Here is a 14414-nt window from a genome sequence, read left to right as displayed (position 1 = left end):
AACTAGGAATTGGTTTTGAAGTTGATTAGTCTTCCACTGGGTGCTGCTGAGATGCTTCTTCCTCCTCCTCATCTTGGACAATGGAAATATTAATTCTGTCTTTGCTAATGGGCAGAAATTTTAGCTAAAATCCCTTTCTTGCTCTGAAACACGAGAGGCAGAGCTGCCTTGTGTCTGACGAAGGAACAAATGGATCCCTTCCCTCAGTCTGGGATATCTGTGGGTTTTCTCTGCTCCTGCACTGGCAAATTTTAGGTCCAACGTGCTCTAACAGAGGCTCTTTCACCAGCAGCCCCTACTGAAGACTCTGGTTCCTGTGAGGGAGTGCACGTACCTACAAAAGATCCTTCAAATAATTCCTTGACTTGCAGTTATTACCTCATTCACAGCAGGGTATGATGTTCTGCCGAATGCAAAGATTAGATTCTGAATTCAGGATCACTTCAAAGTACAAATTAAAATTATTCTCCTTTATTATACGGCAAGTCTTCTGCAAAGGCTTACTTAAATCATTCCCACTTGGAACAAGATTACAGTTATGCTTTGTTGCTTCAAGCACATACCATTTACTCCACTATTAGGTAACTGAATATGCAGCGTTTATTGTGCCTGGTTTCTGCCAGCCTACCGAGGGGAAAAAATGCAAATGCCAATGTTTCTCAGAGTTAAAAGTACATGAAACACGTCCTTGTTATCAGGCCTTTGGTTTTCCCCTTTGATCAGCCGTCAGAAACTATCTACACTTGTAGTCTGTGGCTGTACAGCTTCACAGCACACTCCCTGCCACTGACAGGTGGTAATAGAAAGGGTGAGAGACCAAGCCCCGCGGCAGGCGGCCCTTCCTCTGATAACGCCCAAAGCACCCGCTGATAAGCACGGTAAACACTCGGGCAGCCAGCTCAGCCCTCCATCAGCAAAGAGGGACAGATAACTCCCAACCCTAATGGCACGGACTAAAGCGCCAGCGCTGGCATTCAGGGATTTATATGGGCTGCCGTGGTGACTCCTGGCTCCCGAATTTCATCGGTGCTGATTTATCTGCTGGGCCTGGCTGCAGAGTGGATTCCTGGCACTAGAAAACCATCAACGCTGAAATGGACCTCTACAAAAACGGGACCGTGGCTCTCGTGTGATGCACGCACTTGAACTCTGGATGAATCCCAGTTTAAACCGAGAGGAGGAATGACCAAATATTTCAACTTTTAATGGCTCTCTGGATTTATAAGGTTGCTCCAGTCTGCTAATTTGTTTTAAAGTGAGGCTTCTTGAAGCTTGTTTGAGAAAATGCAGGGAGGAGGCAAAGTAATTTCGATGATGTTTAAATCTCTACAGCATTTTCATGATGTCAGCTCTCCTAAAGGCAGGAGGAAAAGCAAAATTTGGGGTTTTAAAAAGTTTTTTTCCCCCCCAAGTCATCTTTCTACAGTTTCATGCAGCCCTGAGACCCCCCTCTCCAAGACCCCACAGATTTCAGTTGTTTTTGACAGAGCTGAGAGTGACCAGGGGGATTTTTAAACCTGCTTCCCAAACCTCAGGGAAGCAGCAGGGACACAATGAACTCCCACAGGTTTGCAGGGTTGTGCCAGAGATGAGAAATCTCCTCTTTCCTGGTGTCAGCCCTTATTCCAAAAGTGAGAAATGGGAGCATTTCTGCTCCTATAAGCAGACATATGAATAATAAGGCAAATGGCTTTTGAAGCTCTGCCAAGATGCCTGCTTGTGTGTACAGGGAGAAACTTCATGGAGAGCTGGGCTCTGGCTCCTGAGATCCTTGAGTGAGAGCAAAGGAGACAAGTGCAGTGTTACCTCTGCAATCAGGGCCAGGAGCTGCCAAAACTTCTTAGCAGCAATGTGTGAGGCTGCAAGTGTTAATGCAAATGCAGGTTAGAGGGATTAACTGCACTGGAAGTTTGCTTGTAAAAAAAAAAAAGTAGGGCTGGGGAAGCTGTAGTTTTATCTTTCCTCCCTTTTCACTCCTTCTCCGTGGTAGCAGTGCACATCTGGCAAGGCCATTGATATCCAGACATCCAGCTGGGATCCAGCAGCCACCACTGCAGCTCGTGGGTGATCACCCTGCCTGTAACAGGCAGAGGAGGTTCTTGCACCATCATCTGCTCTGTGCTGCAGTGGAAGCCACAAATTCCCCCTGATTTCACTACAGACATTGATAAAATGGGTTCCAGGTAAAGCTGAACACTCAGAGTGTGACTGAGGTTATTCAGTAGAAAATGAGACCTTGCTTGAGCACACAGGTCTTTTCCTCCTGTCTCTGTCCCACTCTGATATAAACCAAAACTGTTTCAGGAAAAACAAGATTTATTGCCACAGACCTTCCTGTTCCTCTTGCTGGTGCATCAGCAGACAGCACATGTATCAGAGTAAAATAATTAAATATTTTTTTCAAGGCAGAATTGAGTTCTGGGTATTTTTACACCTTGGAAAGTGACTCTGGAGTGTGTGACCTGGCAATGGGCTGGCTGCTGCCAGGAGCCTTTGGGTGCTTTGCCCTGCCTACATCATTCCCTACACATCATTCCCACCAGCACACGGGCTAATGGCATTAAACTTCCACTGATAGCAGCTCACCCTATCTCTGCTATTTATTATATTGTAATCTCTCCTCCTGGCTGCCTCACTCTCCCCTTTTCAATCCCAGTATCTCACTTGATAAAGTATCAAATTCCCCATCTCAGGCCAGAGAGGAGTTTACAAATAAACCTCGGTGGAGCATCCTTCTCTCAGAATTGCCAAAACCAGAATGCAACCACAGCACCAGGGGCTGAGAAAGCCCCTGCTGATTCCAGGACCACTGAGGGTTAGGGGAGGCAGGCTGAGAGCCTGCTGAAACCCTCCTGACAGGCACCAACATCAGCCCCTGATGTGTGAAGCCCAGATTTTCCTGTCCCCCCAGCCTGGATACAGCTTTGGCTGGGAGCAGGTTCCACCTAAAAGGAGCAATTCATTCAGGAACAACTCAAGGGTGAGCAGAGCAGGCATTATGTGAGTTCTAGCAATAACTAGTGAAATCCTGGTGAAATCTCATTAAATCACCAAAGAAAACTCTTATTGACTTAAAATTGTGTTGGTATTTCATCCTATTGCACGATGCTGTTTCATACACAGAATTTTCCTAATAAAACTTTAATTTTTGCCTGAAATCAATCTCCTACTTCTCTCTTTCCACAGAATTTGCCCCTCAAGCAGCACCACCCTTTTCTATTGCCCCTGCTGATGGAGCAGAATCAGGTTCCCATCTTTCTGCTTAACATATCTTGCATTTTATTAATGGCAAAGGCTTCTGTCATTACTCACAGCAAATTACCCTGCTTAGACACACAGGATTTGTCTTTAGCATTGCAATTGCTTCAAGGCTTTTAATATAAAAGCAAAATAAATTCTACAGAAGAAAGGAAAAGAAAACCCACCCAAAACCTTGGAAATGTCTTTTCATTTCACAGCCCCACCAAGAGCGAGAAAACCAGAGAGACTTCTTTTCTTCTCTGAAAAAAAAAATCTAGTAGTAAAAAAGTATTTTTACAAAATGTTTTAATGCTTCTAATGTGTTATTTTTCTAAGTCAAAATAGCTAAGCTAAATCTTTCACCATAGTCCTTTAATTCAAAAGCCAGGGGAAATTTTTTTCATTAAACCTCTGGACGGCTTTGTTTAAAATACGAAATCAAGTAGCTCCATTTCCTGTCTTCTAAGGAACAGTAAATCAAAAAGAGAATGTTCTCCAAAAATACAGTAATGGTTCTATTAAAGTGTTTGACAGTTTTGAGCCTCACCTTGCATATTGCAACATACATGTGAGCAAAACTAACAGAGTGAAGAGGAGGGATCTGTTAATCTTAATTGCTAAAAGATGCATCCTGATCAATGGGATGATGTTGGACCCTGAGGTGAACCAAGAGGGACAGAAGGGTTGCCCATCACCTCTCCTGCTTCTCCTGGACTTTTCAGAAGCAGGAGTGGGCTCTGAAGGGACTCTGGCACTGGTGAGCACAGGGAGCTCCCAGGAACAGGAGTGGGAACCCCACGGTGTGTGAGGAACCAGCACATGGAAACTCCTCAACCACAGCACTGAGTCAAACTCTGCCATCCCTCGTTTGAACATGAAAGGCTGAACTTTCCTACAGGCTCTGCCAATTCCCTTCTGTGCCATAACTGGGATTCCAGCAGGATGCTCTGAGCACTGCAAGGGCAATCTGGGCACATTCTTTATTTGAGTGTGGAGAACAGCATCTCCCTGAGCTGCCTGGAGCTGGTGGGTGTGTGCTCAGGGCACGTGCTGCTGATCCCCTCCTGTGCACCCCCTCTCAGTGAACAAGGGACAGAACACAGCTACACCAAGGTGTGAGTGTTAATTATTGCCTTTGGAAACCACAGCCTTTGGAGTGACTCTGCTCCCTGTCATCTTCTCTCCCACTGAGTTTCTTTTTTTCCAGAACTGCTCACAGTTCTGCTATAAACAGGACATTACTCACCAGCTCTGCATCCTGTGAGTGCATTTAATTAATGGAGCCTTCAGCCGGGGTACCCAGTCCCACAGGCAACCAACACTTCCAAATGCCTTTGAACTCTTGGCTAAGTGGGGCTGAGAAGTTGCTGGTCCCTCCTCAGCAGCACAGACTTGTAAACAAAAGCACTGTTTATTCCTCTGTCAGGATTTGGGATGAGTTTGGGGCAGACCTGCAGCTGCTGGCAGGAGCCCTGAGCAGCTTTTGGAAGGATGCTTGGGAAGCATCCCAAAGCACTGCCCACGTGGCCACAAACTCAGGACAGTGGTCCAAGCAGTGTTGGTGATGCCAGCATGGTGGTGCAGATCCTTAGGGACCATCCCACCCTCCTCCTCCTCCTCACATCCCAATAAACTCCAATTTCACTCTTGCACAAGGGGTTAACCAGGGGCTTGGGAGATTTGGGATGGTCAGGAGCAGAGCCAGCCATCCCAGCCGTCCTTGAAGGCTTTCAAATGTGAGCAAGGCTGCAATTTTCAGAGCTGGAGCAGCGAGATATTTTTATAAATACATAAATCTTTTCAAGGAAAAACAAATATAGAGAAAAGAATGTAAACATTATTGTAAAATGCATAATAAAATGTCTGTTGTTTGTTAATTTTGCTCCTTATTATCCAGCCTATCTGTACCACTGATGTTGAAACATTTGCCTTCTAAAAATTTTTTTTCATACTCTCTTATTCATTTAAAAATAGTTTCCTGCATGTTATATGAATAAGCAAAACCTAAGGTCCTAAATCCAGGGGAACTTTGAAGTATGAAACCCGTGGTCTATGGGAACTATGTTTTCATTAATCAAAGTAGATGTTTCTAAAGCCATCAGATTTATCATGACTGGATTTCATATGTGAAACCCAATATACACACAGACATACACTGCTTGTCCTTTTGGATTAGTCCTGACCTTTTACTCTCCTTTCTGAAGGATCTGCCTTTCCTCAGAGCGGGGCTGCCCTGCTTTGCCAGAGGAGCCTTGACAAAGTGCGTTTCCAACTCTCTGCTTTCTGTGTCTGACTACGAGTCTGGGCTAAGGTCAAAACATAAATGATTAAGTGTATTTATTAAACTCTGCCTTTGCCTTGAATGCTCCCAGTGCCTGTCAGATGCCATCCAACTGCAGATCCCTGCTGCCAGCACACCTGGCCACCAAACCAGGGGCCCCAAACGCAGCCCCGTGACCCCAAAAGCTGCAGGGAGCCCCCCAAAGCCCCCCCAGCACTGCCAGGAGCTCCTGCAGCCCTTGCTGACTCCTGGCTCCCCCAGGGTGTGGAGTTAGTGCAAGGACATGGGATGCTTTAAAAACTGGAGGCAGGATGTGACAAACACCCAAAGCAGGGCTGCAAAAGAGAAAATGCAACGAAACGCGTGCTTGGTGTCAACAGGGAAATTTATGTTGGGGTGCCAGAATTTTTTCAGTATTTTGCAGTACCAGAAGCACAGGACTTTGTCATCTTCCCTTTAAGAACAACACAAGGGGCTGGGGAACAGGTGGGCACAGGTGGGTGCTGCCAGCACAGAGAAGGTGCAGCTCATTCCCAGCCAGAGGAGAACAGCACACTGAAAAATCAGCTGAGAGTATTTTTCCAACATTTAGCTCCCTAAAAGCAAAAGGAGGTGGAATCTACAGTATAACTAGATGCTATTATGATTTTGAAAACAAAATAGCCCTTTGTAATAAAATTAATTTCCAAGGAAAAACTTTTCCCCTCCCCTTTTAACAGCAAGATTTGTGCATATTTTAACGCTTTACAGAATCAGAGTGCCTGGAAAAAATCAAGAATGCTACAACCAGTCCCAAGCCCCCTTAGAGATTAACATTTTTTTATATTTAATCCTGGCATAAAGCAGAGTGTCCTGAAGAACCCAGGGCTCTGCACAAGCCTGAGTTACCAGGTATGAATCTGCACAGCAAAAAAACTTCACCTGATGTTCTTTCAACCTCTAGGTCTGGAAATTTCATTAAAAAAGGATTCACTAAAGATCTTCAGCACTTTTTACTTTTTGCAAGGTTGGAAATGTTTTCTTGTGGTATTCACATGCTTATAATTCTCAGTCCTGGTTAAAATTAGAAAATCCAGTAATGTTTTGGTTTTTTTTTTTTTCTCCTAGTAAAATTTCCCACTCTCTGAAAATCTATGTCTTAGCTAAGCTTCCAATAAGATGATTATTGAGATTTTCAACAATGCCTAGGAAATTTAAACACACAGTGAATTCCATTAAATCTCAGTGGAGGCTTTTTTAGACGAGCCTTTATTTTGTTTGACTTCTCCTTGAAATAAAAGTGGTGATTTCAGGATGCTGAAGCCTTTTGTGTTGGCTTTGGTGGAGAAAATTCTGTGTGAGATGCAGGAAGGATACATCTGGTATTTCTGTGACACCACATAATGATCCTTATTTCTTTATATGCCAAGTCATTCCTGAACTCTTGGGAAGTGGTTGCAGTTATACCCTGTCTTAACAAGGTAGAAATATGCCAATTCCACTGCAGGGGCTGGAATAATATATTAATTCCCTTAAGAAAACAGATTTATCTTGCGTATTATCAATCTCGTGGCATGTGCAAAATGCATAGCTACATACACATGTACAGAGGACACATAATGGATTAGAAAAGGCTCATATTTACCCACAAGTAAGGAAAGATCTGACAACTCATCAGGGTTTTTGGGATAACTGAGATCTTATGTTACACTTCGAGACACAAGTGTGGATTTGTCATCTTGCTTGAGCTTTAGTGGTGACTGTGTGAGCCAAGGAATTTAATTCTGATTGTTTCATTTGAATTAAAAAAAAAAATAAAAATCCAAGTGTTGAAAAAACATTGGAACTGTGCTTTGTACTAATATATCACTCAAATTGTAACAGGAGACTCCTTCTTGTGTAATAGCAACTGAGACTGTGGAAAGGCCAAGTTCATCGTGGGTACATTCATCTGCAGCTGAATGTTGGGGATGCTGGATTTTGGAAACCTGCTGCAAAGGAGGGGTGAAGGTTTCCCCATGCCAATCCCAGTGGATGGAGCTGCCCAGCAGGGATGGATGTGGCTCTGTGCCCAAACCCATCCTCAGCATCCTCCACACAGCACTCCCACTCTGCCAGAGACACAGAATCCTGCTGGGCTTTGGGTCATTTCTTTCTTTGTAAGTAATTTGCAGCCTGAGAGATGTTCACAAACAAGAAGAGATAATGGGCAGCTTCTTGTCAGCCAGGAGAGAGCTCAGAGCATCTGGGGAAGCAGCTGAGCACCGAGGCTCCGGAAACAAGAAATTTGGTTTATATCACTAACAACCAGTTAAGGGAGAAACTGGAATACTTCTTGCATTATAAGAGCAAATATTTCTCTGGTCTCATATCACCTTTCCCAGATGAAACATTTCACAACCCAGCTGACTTATAAACAGAAACCAAAATATTTTCCTAAGGTGGATCAGTGATCCTACTCGAGGCTTCCAAGTTGTAATTTATTTGTCTTACCTCACTGAGAGATAATGTGCACGCTGGTTCCAAGCTACTGTCTAATCACTGCTTGGACCTGGGATAAAGAAATCTCACTTGCAAACACCAGGCACTCGCTGGGTGTTTGAGAATTGGTCACAGGGTGACTTTTCCTGCTGGTTTGTGCCCAGGGAATGGAGAAGAGGTTATAAAATACACCTAAAGCACTGAGGCTAAATGAGTTTTCAGGGCTGATAGAGAGAATTTTATTATTTACACCAGGGCAGAGCTGGAACACTGAGGTTTAAGTAATTCACCAAGGTGACCACAATGAAATCTTCTGCCTGAGGACAATGCCAAATCCTCCTACAAGGTTTGAAAACATGGATAGGACCTCCAGAGCCACTCCTGCCCTGGCCAGGCAGCACATCCCAGGTACTCTTCCATCAGCTCTGAGCATTTTGGAAATTGCTCCCTCCAAGTCTCTAGAAAAATGTGTTTCTTTAAGGACTACAGAGAAACGTGAAATTTTATGTTTAGAAAGTAATAAAATCTCAACAAAACCTTAAAATTGTTTCCCTGTAATTCTTTCCAAGTCAGGGGAGATAAATTTTTTTGGCCCGATTGTGAATTCATTAAAAGCGTGTGCCAAGTTGCACGAGCAAATTATCTGAGCTCCAGCAAGGACTGGACCTACAAAGCACTGAAACCTCTGGTTCTGAGCCAGCTTAAGCATATACTCACTTTTAAGCATGCAAACAGCCCCAGTGACTTCAATGGGAGTATATATGCTGCAAGTTAAGTGTGTGCTTAAGTGTGCTGCTGGAGCACGGCCAGAGCACTTGGGAACTCACAGCACCAAGGTCTGATCTCCTCCCAAAGCCCATCCAAGGCAGGGATTTCACTGCAGCCAGGCAGGACACAGCTGGGCAGGAGCCAGCAGCCCCTGAAGTTTTTGCTGTGCATCCATGGAGGAGGTTTTGCCCTTGTCACTTGTGTTATCCATCAGGCATCTGGTGGCTGGATAAGGCAGAGCGACGTCGCAAGGTGAGATGATGGAGTGAAAAAATGATCACAGCTGGCACGTCCCAGCCTGAGGCTTTCAGTCACTTAACTCATCTCCCTCTCATCCTCAGCACAGGCTCAACTCAAAGGGCAGGGGATTCACCCTTCCCCAAGCTTCACAGTGGCTGCAGCAACTCCAAGTGCAGAGAGGAGCCAGGCAGCCCTGACTCTCTGCTCTGGCTGACAGCAAAGCTTCCAGGAATAAGTAAAAACTTCAAAAAAAGTCACACAAGGTCTTTGACTGCCTTGAGTGACAACAGCACTTTAGCACTTGACAACAGTGGTGACCTCCTGCTACAGAAATCACTAGAGGTGACTGGAAGGGTGTGCCTGGAGGGCACCACCCTAGTGGGGATGAATTAAAAGGCAGATTTTCCTTACTCTTTCTTTTCTTCCCACAAAACCAGAGAAAAGATGAAATTTGGTGCATCAACCCAAAATAATGCAAAATAAATCACACTTCAGAGGGAAGTCTGATAATTCATGTTGTTGAATTACAGTGTGCCCTAAGCTGGAAAGATAAGAACTGGATTTTTATAGGAATGTTTTTTGGTCTTCCTTCAGTAAACCCCATTTTGGAGCACTGATGGCAAGGATGTGCTTTGCTCTGATTTATGATGGAATAAAACCTCTAATGTCATTTGGGTTGGGCCATTCCACCAGGAGTCACCTGGTACAGACAAAGAGAAGAAGGGGAGATTTTGAAAAATCCAAAAATCCAAACCATGGCACCCCAAATCCCTGCCTGACCCAACAGATTTCCCTGGATCTGGGAAGAACCATTGGAGTTTTCACATCACTGTGGCTCTGTCCTAGGAGGGTCCAAGTGGGTGTTTCTCACTTCCCACTTCCCCAGGAGGTCCTGAGCTTTACAGCACCTTCAAAACACACATTAACCTCACTTAAAGATGCCAGGCAATGTGGGATCATCCTGGAGCTGCTCCAAAACACAGGGGACATCAAAAACCAGCACTGTGACTGTGACTTTCTGGGCTGAAACACCTAAATCCTGCTGCAAAATCAGCTTCAGCCCACGAGAATAGTTTGATGATTATAAAGATGCTGTTTGCAAAGGCAAGATGGATTCTGAGAGCTGCAGTCTACCATTCTTGTGGACAATAAATATTCCACTTAAATCATGGCTTGTACATATTTGAAAGGATAAACCTGCTACTAATAACCACGAATCAAAAGAGAAGATTCCAATTTTTATGCCAGAAAGCTAACAAAAATCTTCAGTGTGTTATAAACAAGTATCCATCATTATAAACTAAGTTCAGCATGTAAAAATCCAAAGATGGAGTTTATTGTCTTTAATGGCTGAGAAATGACAAGAGTGTTTGGTTGAAAAGGAATTTAGCAAGAAGTAGTTCTGTACTAGAACCAAAATCTGTCTTTAAACAAGAAAATCACTGCTGACAGTTTTACAGTAGAATTAAGCTGTGGTGAACTCTCACAAGTGGGGCTAATCACAAGTTTCTGGGGAATTTAATGTGGAAAAGAAAGCTGATTATTAGGAAGACTGATGCAATTCAGGTAGAAGCTGATCCCATACCTTTTCCAGACTAAAATGATGAGTGAAACCACTGATGGTTTGCAGAGGGAATTGCTCTCTGCAGCCTGCAGAATGCCTCCTTTGGGGAAGATCTGTGAGCCCATTGCATCCAGAGCTGCTCCATCAGCTCAAGGCTTCAGCAGGAAAAACTGACTTTAAACCAGAGGGAAGCAAATCCAAGGAGGTGAGGAAGCAAATGAAGATGTGAGAGGGATGCAGCACTCGTGATGATGTGGCTGTGCAAATTCAAGGGGATGTATTTCCTCCAGTGGGCAAGCTCAAAGGTGGAACTTGTCCAAGGGGAATCTCTCAAAAGCCCTGGACAGCAGCAAAAAACACGATGAAAAACCTGCCAAATGTTTTAGTGCTGTGCTGAAAGATCAAGGTGAAAGGAGCTGGAAGCCTCAGAACAAAGACAGAGTTTCCTGGAACGGAGTGTGAAGCTGTTCAAACCCATCATCTCAGCTGTGAACTGAAGAAATAACAATAATAACTTTATAGAAAGAGAAGGAAAAGGCAAGGGGGAGAAATGAAGTAAAAATCTTTTGCCAGATCTAGGTAACACCAGCATCCCAATCTGCAGATTAATTTAAATCAAGGAACAAGAAAAAAAAAACCTTCGGGACGTGAGATGAAGGAAAGGAAATATTTCTAAGCACATGAAGTGACCAGATTGGGACTGTACCCTGGGAGAAGTCACAATTATTACCTTTGATACATTAAAAGCTCAACAGAGGCACGAGGAGTTTCCTATATAGAGAATAGATTCCAAAAGTCTGTGAGGGCACGTTCAAAGCACTGGGGGAACAGCGGGGCAGCTCTGGTGTCTATCAAGCCATGTTTATTGATGTTCTTGCTAGCTGAGGCAAGGTTTGGGAACATGGATCATAACACCATTTTTATACCCTATAAAATACACTGTGAAGTGATGAGAAATGGGAATTGCTGAGCTGCACCAGGCAGGTCCTTTAGAAAGGAGTGTGCCTTTTCGTGAGAGTTTTTACAGCGCAGAGAGCAATTCTCTGCTTGCTGTGAAAAAAAAATTGGGAAGCCTCCAAGGCATATGTTTCACAAATCTCCAAAAAGTGGAAAACAAGATTCCAAGAGGAGAAGTGTGAGAACAGAAGTTCAGGGCAAGCTTCCTGTGTGTCCCACACTGGGGACAGATGGGGCAGGGACCAGCCCAGGACATTTGCAGCCTCCCCAAGCTGTCTGCCTCATAACTGGTGCTAGGATGAGATTTGGGATTGCACTGGAAGCTGGTTATCCTCCCTGTAATCACAGCAGATTTTATTTAATTGCATTCAGAACAGAAGGCAAAAATGGAGATGTTTAAGCCCACCTGCATTTTCTGCTCAATCGAGCAGAGAACTGCCTTCCCATTCCAGGAGAGAATTAACATCTTAGCACCTTGTTTCTGCAGGACATTTGACCTCTGCAGCTCTACAAACCACCACACTGGCTAATTTTCATCTAGTTGGCCACTGTTAGAAAACTACTGAGGACCTGGGAGACGTTGGAGGTGTCTTGGTGAAATATTTAAACTGGAGAGTTGCCACTGAGCTGAAGGCACCTTGTCCCCAGAGCCCTGCCAGGTCTGGAGATGACAATGACCTTCATGGACATAATTCCATCTTTTCCAAAAGTCAGAGCCAAATCCATGCCCAAAGCTAAACACATCAGCTCATCAGGTGGGACAAGGCAGAGCACCACCTGAGAAGGTTTTACCAGTATGATCTTTTCTGGGGAGATGCAAATACAGTTGTAAGGATTTATTTATTGGAAATGTTTCCAACACACTCTGAATACTGTGGAAACCAGAGTAAAATAACTTCCCAGCTTTATGTCAGAGTCTTGTTGATACTGCTCTGCCCAGCCCAGGGATGTCACCTGTCCATCCTATGCCTCAATTTCTCCATCTGTCTAATACACAGGAGCTACCTGACTTCAGTTTTCCAAAAATAAATATCTGGGAATGCTCTGAGGTCTGAGCAGTAAGTCAGTGCATATTGCTGCTCACAGAAGACCCCCTGTAGTTAACAATATGACTCTGGAACACCTTGAAAATCCAAACCAGATGAGTACTGTGCCCATCTACATCAAAAAGCTGCCTTTTTCCAGACTGTGCTGTTGTTAGGTCAGAGAGCTGCAAGGCCCTGGCTTCTGAAGGATGAGCATCAAAAGTTTTCAGCAGGTTCAGAGACCCCATCCTAATTCTCACAGCAGCAGAGACAAATAGCCTTAAGCTGAACTGGAAATCTCTCTGCTCACACAGAGTGCAGTTCACCTCTGTGCTGAGAAGGCCAATATAACATTTAAGACCCATTTTCAGGGCTTAGGAGGACTTAAGTGGTACACAGACCTCAGGAGGGGTTTTACTCCCAATAAACTACCAAGAGCCCACAGTGCAAATTTCTGCAGGACCCTTGACAAGGTGACAGCTACAGAAACATCATAATCCAACAGCCTTGTAAGCACCAAGTCCACCTACCCTTCTCCTATAAATAATAGGTCCAAGACAAAGGAAGTGGGAATTAGATGCTTGTGGTGAATTGCAGAGAGCCAAAGACCTTAAATGATACCCAGCACTTACATCTACACTTAATTAGGAGTGAAACTGCAGACATGAGACCTCAACATGTGGTATTCACATGTGGGCTCAAAAACACTGTCAAAGCCAGTTTTGTTCAGGGTGAAACACTGAGGGGAAGTCTGGAGATGCCTGATGGACATCCCTGCCTGCCTGGGGAACACACTGTGCCCAGCAGCTCCAGCTCTGCCCTCACCCCCTGCTCAGCTCCAGAGAGGGGCTGAGCTGCTGCATGCACTGATTGAACCTAAACAAGACAGAATCTGAAATTCAGATGTCAGTGTCAGAGCTAATAGGAAACAGGGCTCAGCTACAGCACAACTCCACTGGTCCAAATTCTGGTCTCAGTTATGACCTGGCGAGTCCAGTGAGAGCTCAGGGAATCTGCATTTTGTTGTGCTTTAATGGTTTTGTCTTGTAGACTTAAAAATAAACTTGTAACTTATTTTTGACCCTTTGTAAAACCCCAGCTTGATTTTCTCCAGGAATAGACACAGATTTGCTTGTTATGCTGATATTACTTCATTTCAGAGATGCCTGCAAGCAAGTCAGGGGTCTACTGGTGAAATCCCAGTTCCACCAAAACCAACAGGAGTTTTGCCAAGGCATTCGGGGAAGGCAGGGTTTCAAAGAGAAAAATACATTAAAACACAAACAAAAGCTTTTCTACAGATATTTAAAATAGATTTTAAAGAAGGAATTCTGAGAGTGGAACTCTGTGGATGTCACCATCACTTTGTGGATGAACAATTCATCATTTCTACAACACTGTAGTGAGTTGGACAAGCTCTCTGCGAACAAAACCAGAGACATCTGCAAATCGGATTTAAAACCTTTTTTTTTTTTTTAAACAAAATGATTAAAAGTTGAAGAAACACTTCCATATGGAAGAATCTTACCCCAACAGGTCACCACAAAGACACTTCAAACACAATAAAACAGGAAGTGCTAAAAAAAGCATAGCAGCTCACAAAAACCCCCACAACCTTTTCCACAGAAAAAATATATGTCACCCTGTGTAGAAAAACCATTTGGCAGCATAATGTGTCTTTAATCTGCTCAATTTGCTTATTATAGTAAAGGGTTAGAGGAATTTTCAAGCAGTGGCCAAAATACTACAATGATATCCTCCCCTTGCAAAGTAAACTTACTTAAAGTGAATTAACTTCTTCAACTTAAGTATCTCAAAGCTGAAAGTGCCCCCACTGAAAAAAAAATTAAAGTTCTTGGCCACAAAGGATGGTTTGCTC

At 44.0% G+C, this 14414-nt stretch overlaps 1 protein-coding gene across 10 annotated transcripts in view; it reads right to left on the bottom strand.

Moving 5' to 3' along the window:
* Nucleotides 1–14414, bottom strand: part of BCAS3 (BCAS3 microtubule associated cell migration factor) — a 292321-nt gene that overhangs the window by 20779 nt on the left and 257128 nt on the right. The gene's annotated exons all lie outside the window — the stretch shown is intronic.

Source organism: Erithacus rubecula, assembly GCF_903797595.1.
Source record: "Erithacus rubecula genome assembly, chromosome: 22".
In the NCBI taxonomy this organism is placed as follows: Eukaryota; Metazoa; Chordata; class Aves; order Passeriformes; family Muscicapidae; genus Erithacus; species Erithacus rubecula.
The sequence above is the reverse complement of the archived record's forward strand: the minus strand, read 5'-3'. Positions and strand labels throughout refer to the sequence as shown.